This window comes from Arachis ipaensis, chromosome B9 (assembly GCF_059453495.1).
Source record: "Arachis ipaensis isolate K30076 ecotype BB chromosome B9, ASM5945349v1, whole genome shotgun sequence".
Lineage (NCBI taxonomy): Eukaryota > Viridiplantae > Streptophyta > Magnoliopsida > Fabales > Fabaceae > Arachis > Arachis ipaensis.
Genome location: NC_142444.1, coordinates 105,155,192 through 105,170,876, shown reverse-complemented (window position 1 = coordinate 105,170,876; position 15,685 = coordinate 105,155,192). Strand labels below are relative to the sequence as shown.

The window sequence follows — 15,685 nt, the reverse complement described above, 5'->3', positions numbered from 1 at the left end:
GATATCCATTCGCACCCAAGAACGTGATGAAGGTGATGATTATGTGTGATGCTCATCACCATCTCCCCTATGAACACGTGCCTGACAAACACTTCCGTTCTATATGAAATAAGCTAGAATGAATATCTCTTAGATCTCTTAACCGGAATCTTCGTGGCGTAAGCTAGAATGATGGCGGCATTCAAGAGAATCCGAAAAGTCTAAACCTTGTCTGTGGTATTCCGAGTAGGATTCAACGATTGAATGACTGTGACGAGCTCCTAACTCGCGATTGCAGGGCGTTAGTGACAGACGCAAAAGGATAGTAAATCCTATTCCAGCATGATCGAGAACCGACAGATGAATAGCCGTGCCGTGACAGGGTGCGTGAGCATATTATTCACTGAGAGGATAAGATGAAGCCATTGGCAAGGGTGATGCCTCCAGACGATTAGCCGTGCCGTGACAGGGCATTGGATCATTTTCCCGAGAGATGACCGAAAGTAGCCATTGACAGTGGTGATGTATCACATAAAGCCAGCCATGGAAAGGAGTAAGACTGATTGGATGAAGATAGCAGGAAAGCAGAGGTTCAGAGGAACGAAAAGCATCTCCATTCGCTTATCTGAAATTCCTACCAATGAATTACATAAGTATCTCTACCTCTACTTTTTATTAATTAATATTCGAAAACCACATAACTGTTTTATATCCGCCTGACTGAGATTTACAAGGTGATCATAGCTTGCTTCATACCAACAATCTCCGTGGGATTCGACCCTTACTCACGTAAGGTATTACTTGGACGACCCAGTGCACTTGCTGGTTAGTTGTATCGAAGTTGTGACAATTATGAATTAAGATCAGAGCACCAAGCTTTGGAGCCATTACCAGGATTTGTTCGAGCCTGGAGATCACAATTTCGTGCACCAAGTTTTTGGCGCCGTTGCCGGGGATTGTTCGAGTTTGGACAACTGACGGTTCATCTTGTTGCTCAGATTAGGTAATTTTCTTTTTGTTTTCTTTTCAAAAATTTTTCAAAAATCTTTCAAAATTCTCTCACCTATTTTCGAAAAAAAAAAATTTACTAAAAATAATGTTTTCAAAAATAAATTATTCTATGGCTTCAAAAATTTTTAAGAATGAATTCTAGTGTTTCATGAAGCATGTTGAAGCCTATCTGGCTGTAAAGCCATACCCAAACTGCTTTGGGATTGGCTAATCACCTCAGTGGAGTCATGTCCAATTCTTCTGGATAAGGCATGTTAGGCTTGTCATGTCTGAATTACACTCATATTTTGATTAAAGCTTGGCTGGCTATTAAGCCATGCCTGACCCTTTGATTGGAGCTTTAAGACTAACATGGCAAGATTCCTGGAATTCATATTAAAAATTTTGGAATCCTTATTTTTATTTTTCACAATAATTTTTGAAAAAAAAAATAAAAAAAAAAATTTAGAAAATCATAAAAATCAAAAATATTTTTGTGTTTCTTGTTTGAGTCTTGAGTCATATCATAAGTTTGGTGTCACTTGCATATGCATCTTGCATTTTTCGAAAATTTCATGCATTCATGGTGTTCTTCATGATCTTCAAGTTGTTCTTGGTAAGTCTTCTTGCTTGATCTTGATGATTTTTTGTTTTGTGTCTTTTCATGTTTATCATATGCATTCTTGAATTCTTAGTGCGTAAGCATTAAAGAATTCTAAGTTTGGTGTCTTGCATGTTTTCTTTGCATTAAAAATTTTTCAAAAATATGTTCTTGATGTTCATCATGATCTTCATAGTGTTCTTGATGTTCATCTTGACATTCATAGCATTCTTGCATGCATTCATTGTTTTGATCTAAAAATTTCATGCATTGCATAATTTTCATGTTTTTCAAAAAAAATTCAAAAATCAAAAAAATATCTTTCCCTTTTTCTCTCATCAAATTCGAAAATTTGAGTTGACTTTTTCAAAAAATTTTAAAATCAAATTGTTTCTCATGAGTCAAATCAAATTTTCAATTTGAAAATCTTATCTTTTTCAAAATCTTTTTCAAAAATCAAATCTTTTTCGAAATTCTTAGTTATTTTCGAAAATTCCAAAAATATTTTTCAAAAATCTTTTTCTTATTTTATATCATAATTTTCGAAAATAACAATAACAATTAATGTTTTGATTCAAAAATTTCAAGTTTGTTACTTACTTGTTAAGAAAGATTCAAACTTTAAGTTCTAGAATCATATCTTGTGAATCAAGTCATTAATTGTGATTTTAAAAATCAAATCTTTTTCAAAACTAATTTCTATCATATCTTTTCAAAAATATCTTCTTATCTTATCTTTTTCAAAAATATCTTTTCAAAATATCTTTTCTAACTTCCTAACTTCTTATCTTTTCAAAATTTGTTTCAACTAACTAACTAACTTTTTGTTTGTTTCTTAACTTTTTCAAAACTACCTAACTAACTCTCTCTCTAATTTTCGAAAATACCTTCCCTCTTTTTCAAAAATTTCTTTTTAATTAACTAATTATTTTTATTTTTATTTTTGATTTCAAAAAAAAAAATTTTGAAAAAAATTACTAAACATTTTTCAAAAACTATTTTCAAAAATCACTAACTCCTTTTCAAAACAATTTTTGAAAATTATACCTCCCCCATCCTATTCTATTTATTCATTCATATCCTAACATCTCATCTCACATCTCTTCCATTCGTACAGTTGTGCTTCTTCCTTTACATCATATTCTTTGTCTCCCCCTCTTTTCTTCCACTCACAAAGGGATCCCTATACTGTGGTATAAAGGATCTCTATTATTATTATTATTTTTCTGTCCATTCTTCCTTGTCATATGAGCAGGAGCAAGGATAAGAACATTCTTGTGGAAGCAGATCCAGAACCTGAAAGGACTCTGAAGAGAAAATTAAGAGAAGCTAAAATACAACAATCCAGAGAAAACCTTTCAGAAATTTTTGAACAGGAAGAGGAGATGGCAGCCGAAAATAATAATAATATAAGGAAGATGCTTGGTGACTTTACTGCACCTAATTCCAATTTACATGGAAGAAGCATCTCCATTCCTGCCATTGGAGTAAACAACTTTGAGCTGAAACCTCAATTAGTTTCTCTGATGCAGCAAAACTGCAAGTTTCATGGACTTCCATCTGAAGATCCTTTTCAGTTCTTAACTGAATTCTTGCAGATATGTGATACTGTTAAGACTAATGGAGTAGATCCTGAAGTCTACAGGCTCATGCTTTTCCCTTTTGCTGTAAGAGACAGAGCTAGATTATGGTTGGATTCTCAACCCAAAGACAGCCTGAACTCTTGGGATAAGCTGGTCACGGCTTTCTTAGCCAAGTACTTTCCTCCTCAAAAGCTGAGCAAGCTTAGAGCTGATGTTCAAACCTTCAGACAGAAAGAAGGTGAATCCCTCTATGAAGCTTGGGAAAGATACAAACAGTTGACCAAAAAGTGTCCTTCTGACATGCTTTCAGAATGGACCATCCTGGATATATTCTATGATGGTTTATCTGAGCTATCAAAGATGTCACTGGACACTTCTGCAGGTGGATCCATTCACCTAAAGAAAACGCCTGCAGAAGCTCAAGAACTCATTGACATGGTTGCTAATAACCAGTTCATGTACACTTCTGAAAGGAATCCTGTGAGTAATGGGACGCCTATGAAGAAGGGAGTTCTTGAGGTTGATACTCTGAATGCCATATTGGCTCAGAATAAAATATTGACTCAGCAAGGCAATATGATCTCTCAGAGTCTGCATGGAATGCAAGCTGCATCCAACAGTACTCAAGAAGCATCTTCTGAAGAAGAAGCTTATGATCCTGAGAACCCTGCAATAGCAGAGGTAAAATACTTAGGTGAACCTTATGGAAACACCTATAACTCAACATGGAGAAATCATCCAAATTTCTTATGGAAGGATCAAAAGCCCCAACAAGGCTTTAATAATGGTGGAAGAAACAGGTTTAGCAATAGCAAGCCTTTTCCATCATCAGCTCAGCAACAGACAGAGAACTCTGAACAAAATGCTTCAAATTTAGCAAATCTAGTCTCTGATCTATCTAAGGCCACTGTAAGTTTCATGAATGAAACAAGGTCTTCCATTAGAAATCTGGAAGCACAAGTGGGCCAGCTGAGAAAAAGGATCACTGAAATCCCTCCTAGTACTCTCCCAAGCAATACAGAAGAGAACCCAAAAGGAGAGTGCAAGGCCATTGACATAAGTGCCATGGCCGAACCTGTGAGGAGAGGAGAGGACATGAATCCCAAGGGGGAAGACCTCCTGGGACGTCCAGTGACCAATAAGGAGCTTCCCTCTGAGGAACCAAAGGACTCTGAGGCTCATCTAGAGACCATAGAGATTCCATTGAACCTCCTTATGTCCTTCATGAGCTCTGATGAGTATTCCTCTTCTGAAGAGAATGAGGATGTTACTGAAGAGCAAACTTCCAAGTTTCTTGGTGAAATCATGAAGCTGAATGCCAAATTATTTGGCATTGATGCTTGGGAAGTTGAACCTCCCTTGTTCATCATTGAACTAAGTGATCTGGATCAACTGACATTGCCTCAGAAGAGACAGGATCCTGGAAAGTTCATAATCCCTTGTACCATAGGCACCATGATCTTTAAGGCTCTGTGTGACCTTGGTTCAGGGATAAACCTCATGCCCCTCTCTGTAATAGAGAAACTGGGAATCTATGGGGTGCAAGCTGCTAAAATCTCACTAGAGATGGCAGACAACTCAAGAAAACAGGCTTATGGACAAGTAGAAGAAGTATTAGTAAAGGTTGAGGGCCTTTACATACCTACTGATTTCATAGTCCTGGATACTGGAAAGGAAGAGGATGAATCCATCATCCTAGGAAGACCTTTCCTAGCCACAGCAAGAGCTGTGATTGATGTTGACAGAGGTGAAATATTCCTTCAATGGAATGAGGACTCCCTTGTGTTTAAAACTCAAGGATCTCCCTCTGCAACCATAGAGAGGAAGCAGAAAAAGCTTCTCTCCAAGAAGAGTCAACCAGAGCCCCCACAGTCAAACTCTAAGTTTGGTGTTGGAGAGTCTCAACAAAGCTCTGCACATCTGTGAGGCTCCATGAGAGCCCACTGTCAAGCTATTGACATTAAAGAAGCGCTTGTTGGGAGGCAACTCAATGTTTATCTAACTCTTATTTTTATTGTTTTTCATGTTTTCTTAGGTTCATGATCATGTGGAGTCACAAAATAAACAAAAAAATCAAAAACGGAATCAAAAACAGCAGAAGAAAAATCACACCCTGGAGGAGCATCTGTCTGGCGTTCAAACGCCAGAACAGAGCATAGTTCTGGCGCTGAACGCCCAGAATGGGAGCATCCTGGCGCTGAACGCCCAGAACAAGCATGGTTCTGGCGTTCAACGCCAGAAATGGCAGCAAATGGGCGTTGAACGCCCAAAATGGGCACCAACCTGGCGCTGAACGCCCAGAGTTGTCTGCAAGGGCATTTTGCATGCCTAAATTGGTGCAGGGATGTAAATGCCTTGACACCCCAAGATCTGTGGACCCCACAGGATCCCCACCTACCTTCACTCACTCTCTTCTCTCTTCTCAATCATCCTCTATTCCCAATAAACACTCATCCCTTCTGTCTTCCAGTTACCACTCACATCCAAACACCCACTTTCCTTCAAAATTCAACATCTCTTTAACACCCAATCCCACCCATATGGCCGAATACACATCTCCCTCCATCTCCTCCATATCTTCTTCTTATTCTTCTATTCTTTCTTCTTTTGCTCGAGGGCGAGCAACATTCTAAGTTTGGTGTGGTAAAAAGCATAGTTTTTTTATTTTTTTTTCTATAACCATTGATGGCACCTAAGGCCAGAGAAGCCTCTAGAAAGAGGAAAGGGAAGACAAAAGCTTCCATCAAGGGTCTATAGCTCAGTGGTAGAATATTTGACTGCAAATCAAGAGATCCCTGAGATACCTCAGGGGATACATTTTCTTCCACACAATTATTGGAAGCAACTAAGGGTGGAACATCAAGAGCACTCCATCATCCTTCATGAAATCAGAGAAGATCTAAAAGTAATGAAGGAGGAGCAGCAAAGACAAGGAAGAGACATAGAAGAGCTCAAGGACATCACTAAGGTGGACTCATTCCTTGTTCTTACTTTCTCTGTTTTTCATTTTCTATGTTATGTGCTTATCTATGTTTGTGTCTTCATTACATGATCATTAGTAGTAGTAACTATGTCTTAAAGTTATAAATGTCCTATGAATCCATCACCTCTCTTAAAAAAAATGTTTTAATTCAAAAGAACAAGAAGTACATGAGTTTTGAATTTATCCTTGAACTTAGTTTAATTATATTGATGTGGTGACAATGCTTCTTGTTTTCTGAATGTATGCTTGAACAGTGCATATGTCTTTTGAAGTTGTTGTTTAAGAATGTTAAATATGTTGGCTCTTGAAAGAATGATGACTAGGAGACATGTTATTTGATAATCTGAAAAATCATAAAAATGATTCTTGAAGCAAGAAAAAGCAGCAAAGAACAAAGCTTGCAGAAAAAAAAAAGAAAAAAAAAATAGGCGAAAAAAAAAAATAGAAAGAAAAAGAAAAAGCAAGCAGAAAAAGCCAAAAGCTCTTAAAACCAAGAGGCAAGAGCAAAAAGCCAATAACCCTTAAAACCAAAAGGCAAGGGCAAATAAAAAGGATCCCAAGGCTTTGAGCATCAGTGGATAGGAGGGCCTAAAGGAATAAAATCCTGGTCTAAACGACTAAACCAAGTTGTCCCTAACCATGTGCTTGTGGCGTGTAGGTGTCAAGTGAAAACTTGAGACTGAGCGGTTAAAGTCAAGGTCCAAAGCAAAAAAAAGAGTGTGCTTAAGAACCCTGGACACCTCTAATTGGGGACTTTAGCAAAGCTGAGTCACAATCTGAAAAGGTTCACCCAATTATGTGTCTGTGGCATTTATGTATCCGGTGGTAATACTGGAAAACAAAGTGCTTAGGGCCACGGCCAAGACTCATAAAATAGCTGTGTTCAAGAATCATCATACTGAACTAGGAGAATCAATAACACTATCTGAACTCTGAGATCCTATAGATGCCAATCATTCTGAACCTCAATGGATAAAGTGAGATGCCAAAACTATTCAAGAGGCAAAAAGCTATAAGTCCCGCTCATATGATTGAAGCTCTGTTTCATTGATAGTTTGGAATTTATAGTATATTCTATTCTTTTTATCCTGTTTTGATTTTCAGTTGCTTGGGGACAAGCAACAATTTAAGTTTGGTGTTGTGATGAGCGGATAATTTATACGCTTTTTGACATTGTTTTTAGTATGTTTTTAGTAGGATCTAGTTACTTTTAGGGATGTTTTTAATAGATTTTGTATTAAATTCACATTTCTGGACTTTACTATGAGTTTGTGTATTTTTCTGTGATTTCAGGTATTTTCTGGCTGAAATTGAGGGACTTGAGCAAAAATCAGATTCAGAAGTTGAAAAAGGACTGCTGATGCTGTTGGATTCTGACCTCCCTGCACTCAAAGTGGATTTTCTGGAGCTACAGAACTCGAAATGGCGCGCTTCCAATTGCGTTGGAAAGTAGACATCCAGGGCTTTCCAGAAATATATAATAGTCCATACTTTGGCCAAGAATTAACGACGTAAACTGGCGTTCAACGCCAGATTTCTACCCAAATCTGGCGTCCAGCGCCAGAAAAGGATCCAAAACCAGAGTTGAACGCCCAAACTGGAACAAAAACTGGCGTTCAACTCCACAAATGGCCTCTGCACGTGCAACACTTAAGCTCAGCCCAAACACACACCAAGTGGGCCCCGGAAGTGGATTTATACATCAAATACTTACTCATGTAAACCCTAGTAGCTAGTTTATTATAAATAGGACATCTTACTATTGTATTTGACATCTTTGGATTACCTTATGATCCTTTGATCACGTTTTGGGGGCTGGCCATCTCGGCCATGCCTGGACCTCTCACTTATGTATTTTCAACGGTAGAGTTTCTACACTCCATAGATTAAGGTGTGGAGCTCTGCTGTTCCTCAAAGATTAATGCAAGTACTTCTGTTTTCCATTCAATTCATCTTATTTCGCTTCTAAGATATCCATTCGCACCCAAGAACGTGATGAAGGTGATGATTATGTGTGACGCTCATCACCATCTCCCCTATGAACACGTGCCTGACAAACACTTCCGTTCTATATGAAATAAGCTAGAATGAATATCTCTTAGATCTCTTAACCGGAATCTTCGTGGCGTAAGCTAGAATGATGGCGGCATTCAAGAGAATCCGGAAAGTCTAAACCTTGTCTGTGGTATTCCGAGTAGGATTCATTGATTGAATGACTGTGACGAGCTCCTAACTCGCGATTGCAGGGCGTTAGTGACAGACGCAAAAGGATAGTAAATCCTATTCCAGCATGATCGAGAACCGACAGATGAATAGCCGTGCCGTGACAGGATGCGTGAGCATATTATTCACTGAGAGGATAAGATGAAGCCATTGGCAAGGGTGATGCCTCCAGACGATTAGCCGTGCCGTGACAGGGCATTGGATCATTTTCCCGAGAGATGACCGAAAGTAGCCATTGACAGTGGTGATGTATCACATAAAGCCAGCCATGGAAAGGAGTAAGACTGATTGGATGAAGATAGCAGGAAAGCAGAGGTTCAGAGGAACGAAAAGCATCTCCATTCGCTTATCTGAAATTCCTACCAATGAATTACATAAGTATCTCTACCTCTACTTTTTATTAATTAATATTCGAAAACCACATAACTGTTTTATATCCGCCTGACTGAGATTTACAAGGTGATCATAGCTTGCTTCATACCAACAATCTCCGTGGGATTCGATCCTTACTCACGTAAGGTATTACTTGGACGACCCAGTGCACTTGCTGGTTAGTTGTATCGAAGTTGTGACAATTATGAATTAAGATCAGAGCACCAAGCTTTGGAGCCATTACCAGGATTTGTTCAAGCCTGGAGATCACAATTTCGTGCACCAGCGTGCATCTCCTTGCATCATAGGCAAGTTAAACGCCAACCTCACATTTTCCAGTCTAAAATCTAAGTATTTCCCCCGAACCATGGTGAGATGATTCTTTGGGTCCGGGTTCTTACTTTGATCATGGTTCCTAGTGATCCATGCATTGGCATAGAACTCGTGAACCATTAGGATGCCGACTTGTTGGATGGGTTTTGTTAGAACTTCCCAACCTCTTCTTTGGATTTCATGTCGGATCTCCGGATACTCATTCTTCTTGAGCTTGAAAGGGACCTCAGGGATCACCTTCTTCTTGGCCACAACATCATAGAAGTGGTCTTGATGAGCTTTGGAGATGAATCTTTCCATCTCCCATGACTCGGAGGTGGAAGCTTTTGTCTTCCCTTTCCCTTTTCTAGAGGATTCTCCGGTCTTAGGTGCCATCAATGGTAATGGAAAAACAAAAAGCTTATGCTTTTACCACACCAAACTTAGAATTTTGCTCGCCCTCGAGCAAGAAAAGAAAGAATAGATGAAGAAGAAGAAGAAAATATGGAGGAGAGGGGGGAGTGGTGTATTCGGCCAAGAAGAGAAGAGAGGGTTGTGTTGTGTGAAAATGAGGAAGAATGGAGGGCTGTATATAGGGAAGGGAGGGGGGTAAGGTTTCGGCCATATAGGGTGGGTTTGGGTGGGAAATTGATTTTGAATTTTGAAGGTAGGTGGAGTTTATGAGGTAGGTTTATGGGGAAGAGTGGATGGATGTGAGTGGTGAAGTGGTGATAGGGAAGAGAGATTGAGGTGATTGGTGAAGAGTTTTGGGGAAGAGTGTTTATGGGATTGTGTGAAAGAGGGGTGAGAAGAAGTGAGTGGAGGTAGGTGGGGATCCTGTGGTGTCCACAGATCCTGAGGTGTTCAAGGAATTACAACCTTGCACCCAATTAGGCATGCAAAATGCCCTTGCACACAACTCTGGGTGTTCAGCGCCAGATTGGTGCTTGTTCTGGGCGTTGAACGCCCATTTGTTGCCCATTTCTGGCGTTGAACGCCAGAACCATGCTTGTTCTGGGCATTCAGCGCCAGCTCTTCTCCAGGGTGCAATTCTGGCATTCAAACACCCAGATGCTGCCCATTTTGGGCGTTCAGCGCCAGAACCATGCTCTGTTCTGGCGTTGAACGCCAGCCAGATGCTTCTTACTGGCGTTTAAATGCCAGTAAGGTCTTCCTCCAAGGTGTGATTTTTCTTCTGCTGTTTTTGATTCCGTTTTCAATTTTTATATTTATTTTGTGACTCCACATGATCATGAACCTAATAAAACATGAAAGAACAAGAAAAATAAAATTAGATAAAAATTAGGTTGCCTCCCAACAAGCGCTTCTTTAATGTCAATAGCTTGAAAGTGGGCTCTCATGGAACCTCACAGATGTTCAGAGCATTGTTGAGACTTCCCAACACCAAACTTAGAGTTTGGATATGGAAGTTCAACACCAAAATTAGAGTTTGGTTGTGGCCTCCCAACACCAAACTTAGAGTTTAACTGTGGGGGCTCTGGTTGACTCTGCAATGAGAGAAGCTTACTATGCTTCCTCTCCATGGGTACAGAGAGAGATCCTTGAGTTTTAAACACAAGGTTATCCTCATTTAATTGAAGGATCAATTCTCCTCTGTCCACATCAATCACAGCTCTTGCTGTGGCTAGGAAGGGTCTTCCAAGGATGATGAATTCATCCTCATCCTTCCCGGTATCTAGGACTATGAAATCAGCAGGGATGTAAAGGCCTTCAACCTTTACTAACACGTCCTCTACTTGTCCATAAGCCTGTTTTCTTGAATTGTCTGCCATCTCTAATGAGATTTTAGTGGCTTGCACCCCATAGATTCCCAGTTTCTCTATTACAGAGAGGGGCATGAGGTTTATCCCTGAACCAAGGTCACACAGAGCCTTTTCAAAGGTTATGATGCCTATGGTACAAGGTATTAAGACTTTCCAGGATCCTGTTTCTTCTGAGGCAATCTCAGTTGATCCAGATCACTTAGTTCATTGGTGAACAAGAGAGGTTCATCTTCCCAAGTCTCAATAATAAATAATTTGGCATTCAGCTTCATGATTGCACCAAGAAACTTGGCAGCTTGCTCTTCAGTAACATCCTCATTCTCTTCAGAAGATGAATACTCATCAGAGCTCATGAATGGCATAAGGAGGTTTAATGGAATCTCTATGGTCTCTAGATGAGTCTCAGATTCCTTTGGTTCCTCAAAGGGAAGCTCCTTATTGATCACTGGACGTTCCAGGAGGTCTTCCTCCTTGGGATTCACGTCCACTCCTTCCTTCACAGGTTCGGCCATGGTGATTAATTCAATGGCCTTGCACTCTCCTTTTGGATTTTCTTCTGTATTGCTTGGGAGAGTACTAGGAGGGATTTCAGTGATCTTTTTACTCAGCTGGCCCACTTGTGCCTCTAAATTTCTAATGGAGGACCTTGTTTCATTCATGAAACTTACAGTGGCCTTGGATAGATCAGAGACTAAGTTTGCTAAATTAGAGGTATTTTGTTCAGAGTTTTCTGTCTGTTGCTGAGTGGATAATGGAAAAGGTTTACTATTGTTAAACCTATTTCTTCCACCATTATTAAAGCCTTGTTGAGGCTTTTAATCCTTCCATGAGAAATTTGGATGATTTCTCCATGATGGGTTATAGGTGTTTCCATAAGGTTCACCCATATAATTTACCTCTGCTATTGCAGGGTTTTCAGGATCATAAGCTTCTTCTTCAGAAAATGCCTCTTGAGTACTGTTGGATGCAGCTTGCATTCCATTCAAACTCTGAGAAATCATATTGACTTGCTGAGTCAATATTGTTTTGAGCCAATATGGCATTCAGAGTATCAATTTCAAGAACTCCCTTCTTCATAGTCGTCCGATTACTCACAGGATTCCTCTCAGAAGTGTACATGAACTGGTTATTAGCAACCATGTCAATGAGCTCTTGAGCTTCTGCAGGCGTTTTCTTTAGGTGAATGGATCCACTTGCAGAAGTATCCAATGACATCTTAGCTAATTCAGACAGACCATCATAGAATATATCCAGGATGGTCCATTCTGAAAGCATGTCAGAAGGACACTTTTTGGTCAGTCCTTTGTATCTCTCCCAAGCTTCATAGAGGGATTCACCTTCTTTCTATCTGAAGGTCTGAACATCCACTCTAAGCTTACTCAGCTTTTGAGGAGGAAAGAACTTGGCTAAGAAAGCCTTGACCAGCTTATCCCAAGAGTTCAGGCTATCCTTAGGTTGAGAGTCCAACCATACTCTAGCTCTGTCTCTTATAGCAAAAGGGAAAAGCATGAGCCTGTAGACTTCAGGATCTACTCCATTAGTCTTAATAGTATCACATATCTGCAAGAATTCAGTTAAGAACTGAAAAGGATCTTCAGATGGAAGTCCATAAAACTTGCAGTTCTGCTGCATCAGAGAAACTAATTGAGGTTTCAGCTCAAAATTGTTTGCTCCAATGGCAGGAATGGAGATGCTTCTTCCATGTAAATTGGAATTAGGTGCAGTAAAGTCACCAAGCATTCTCCTTGCATTATTATTATTTTCGGCTGCCATCTCCTCTTCTTGTTCGAAAATTTCTGAAAGGTGCTTGCTGGATTGTTGTAATTTAGCTTCTCTTAGTTTCCTCTTCAGAGTCCTTTCAGGTTCTGGATCAGCTTCAACAAGAATGCCTTTTTCCTTGTTCCTGATCATAAGAAAGAGAAGAGAACAAGAAAAGAAGAGGAATCCTCTATGTCACAGTAAAGAGGTTCCTTATTGTTAGTAGAAGAAGAAAAGGAATAGGGGTGAAGAAAGATGAAGAATCCAAACACAAGGGTAAGGATAGGAGCAGTGATGTGAGATGAAGAGAAGTGTTAGTAGATGAATAAATAATTAGAAGGAGATGAGGGGGAAGGATTTTCAAAAATTATTTTTGAAAAAGAGTTAGTGATTTTCGAAAATAGTTTTTGAAAAAGGTTAGTAATTTTTCGAAAATTTTAAAATCAAAAGTTAACATAATTAGTTAATTAATAAGAAATTTTGAAAAAGAGGGAGGATATTTTCGAAAATTAGAGAGAGAAAGAGTTAGTTAGGTAGTTTTGAAAAAGATAAGAAACAAATAAAAAGTTAGTTAGTTAGTTGAAACAAATTTTGAAAATCAATTTTTGAAAAGATAAGAAGATAAGAAGTTAGAAAAGATATTTTAAAATCAAATTTTTGAAAAAAGATAAGATAAGGAGATATTTTTGAAAAGATATGATTTAAATTAGTTTTGAAAAAGGTTTGATTTTTAAAATCACAATTAATGACTTGATTCACAAGAAATCATGAGATATGATTCTAGAACTTAAAGTTTGAATCTTTCTTAACAAGCAAGTAACAAACTTGAAATTTTTGAATCAAAACATTAATTGATGATGTTATTTTCGAAAATTACAAGATAAAATTAAGAAAAGATTTTTGAAAAATATTTTTGTAATTTTCAAAAATAACTAAGAAAAATGAAAAAGATTTGATTTTTGAAAAAGATTTTGAAAAAGATAAGATTTTTAAATTGAAAATTTGATTTGATTCATAAAAACAACTAGATTTTAAAAATTTTTGAAAAAGTCAAATCTAATTTTCGAAATTGATGAGAGAAAAAGGGAAAGATATTTTTTTTTTATTTTTGAATTTTTAATGATGAGAGGGAAAAACATGAAAAAGACTCAATACATGAAAATTTTTGGATCAAAACAATGAATGCATGCAAGAATGCTATGAATGTCAAGATGAACACCAAGAATACTTTGAAGATCAAGATGAACATCAAGAACTTATTTTTGAAAATTTGTATATGCAAAGAAAACATGCAAGACACTAAACTTAGAAATCTTTCATGTTTAGACTTTATGGATGCAAAAATGCACATGTAAAAGAAGAAAAGATGCAAAACACAAAAACATCAAGATCAAACAAGAAGATTTATCAAGAACAACTTGAAGATCATGAAGAACACTATGAATGCAATGCATGAATGCAATTTTCGGAAAATGCAAGATGAATATGCAATTGACACCAAACTTTCAACTTGACTCAAGACTCAAACAAGAAACATGAAATATTTTTTATTTTTATGATTTTCTAATTTTTTTGTATTTTCATTTAATTTTTTTTTCGAAAACAAAGGAGAAAATTTTTGAAAGATTTTTGAAAAATTTTTTGAAAACTTTTTGAAATGAAAACGAAAAGAAAGTTACCCAATCTGAGCAACAAGATGAACCGTCAGTTGTCCAAACTCGAACAATCCCCGGCAACGGCGCCAAAAACTTGGTGCACGAAATTATGATCATCAATGGCGCCATCAAGATGGTACGCTCAATTGTAATCTCAACCTTTTTTCACAACTTCACACAACTAACCAGCAAGTGCACTGGGTCGTTCAAGTAATAAACCTTACGCGAGTAAGGGTCGATCCCATGGAGATTGTTGGTATGAAGCAAGCTATGGTCATCTTGTAAATCTCAGTCAGGCGGATATAGAATGGTTATGGAGTTTTTGAATATTAATAATAAAATAGGGATAGAGATACTTATGTAAATCCTTAGTGAGAATTTCAGATAAATGCATGGAGATGCTTTCGTCCCTCTAAACCTCTGCTTTCCTGCTGTCTTCATCCAATCAGTCTTACTCCATTCTATGGCTGGCTTTATGTAAGGACATCACCGTTGTCAATGGCTACTTTTGATCCTCTCTGGAAAATGGTCCGATGCGCTGTCACTGCATGGCTAATCGTCTGGAGGCGTCACCCTTGCCAATGGCTGCATCCCATCCTCTTGTGAAAATGGTCCAAATGCTCTATCACAGCACGGCTAATCATCTGATGTTCTCGATCATACTGGAATAGGATTCACCCTCCTTTTGCGTCTGTCACTACGCCCAGCACTCGCGAGTTTGAAGTTCGTCACAGTCATTCAATCCCAGAGTCCTACTCGGAATACCACAGACAAGGTTTAAACTTTTCGGACCCTCATGAATGCCGCCATCAATCTAGCTTATACCACGAAGATTCTGATTAAGAGATCTAAGAGATACTCATTCAATCTAAGGTAGAACGGAAGTGGTTGTCAGGCACGCGTTCATAAGGAATGATGATGATTGTCACGTTCATCACATTCAGGTTGAAGTGCGAATGAATATCTTAGAAGCGAAATAAGTTGAATTGAATAGAAAAACAGTAGTACTTTGCATTAATCTTTGAGGAACAGCAGAGCTCCACACCTTAATCTATGGAGTGCAGAAACTCTACCGTTGAAAAATACACAAGTGAATATAGGGTAAGCATGGCTGAGTGGCCAGCCTCCCATGGAGGTCTAGAGATCTAAAATTGATCAAAAGATGTCTAATACAATAGTAAACAGTCCTATTTATACTAAACTAGTTACTAGGGTTTACAGAAATAAGTAATTGATGCATAAATCCACTTCCGGGGCCCACTTAGTGTGTGCTTGGGCTGAGCTTGAATGTTATACGTGCAGAGGCTCTTTCTGGAGTTGAACGCCAGGTTGTAACGTATTTCTGGCGTTCAACTCTGGTTTGTGACTTGTTTCTGACGTTTAACTCCAGACACCAGCATAGAACTGGCGTTCAACGCCCTTTTACGTCATCTAAACGCGGTCAA

General features: G+C 38.5%; 2 non-coding genes across 2 annotated transcripts; one reads left to right on the top strand and one right to left on the bottom strand.

Annotated features, from left to right (window-relative positions):
• Positions 1 to 3,351: 3,351 nt before the first annotated feature.
• On the bottom strand, positions 3,352 to 3,459 carry LOC148545766 (small nucleolar RNA R71). The gene has a single exon (XR_015900732.1). It is a non-coding gene; the product is annotated as a small nucleolar RNA R71 (small nucleolar RNA).
• An 8,637-nt stretch (positions 3,460 to 12,096) lies between these two features.
• LOC148545765 (small nucleolar RNA R71) lies at positions 12,097 to 12,204 on the top strand. The gene has a single exon (XR_015900517.1). It is a non-coding gene; the product is annotated as a small nucleolar RNA R71 (small nucleolar RNA).
• Positions 12,205 to 15,685: the final 3,481 nt, after the last annotated feature.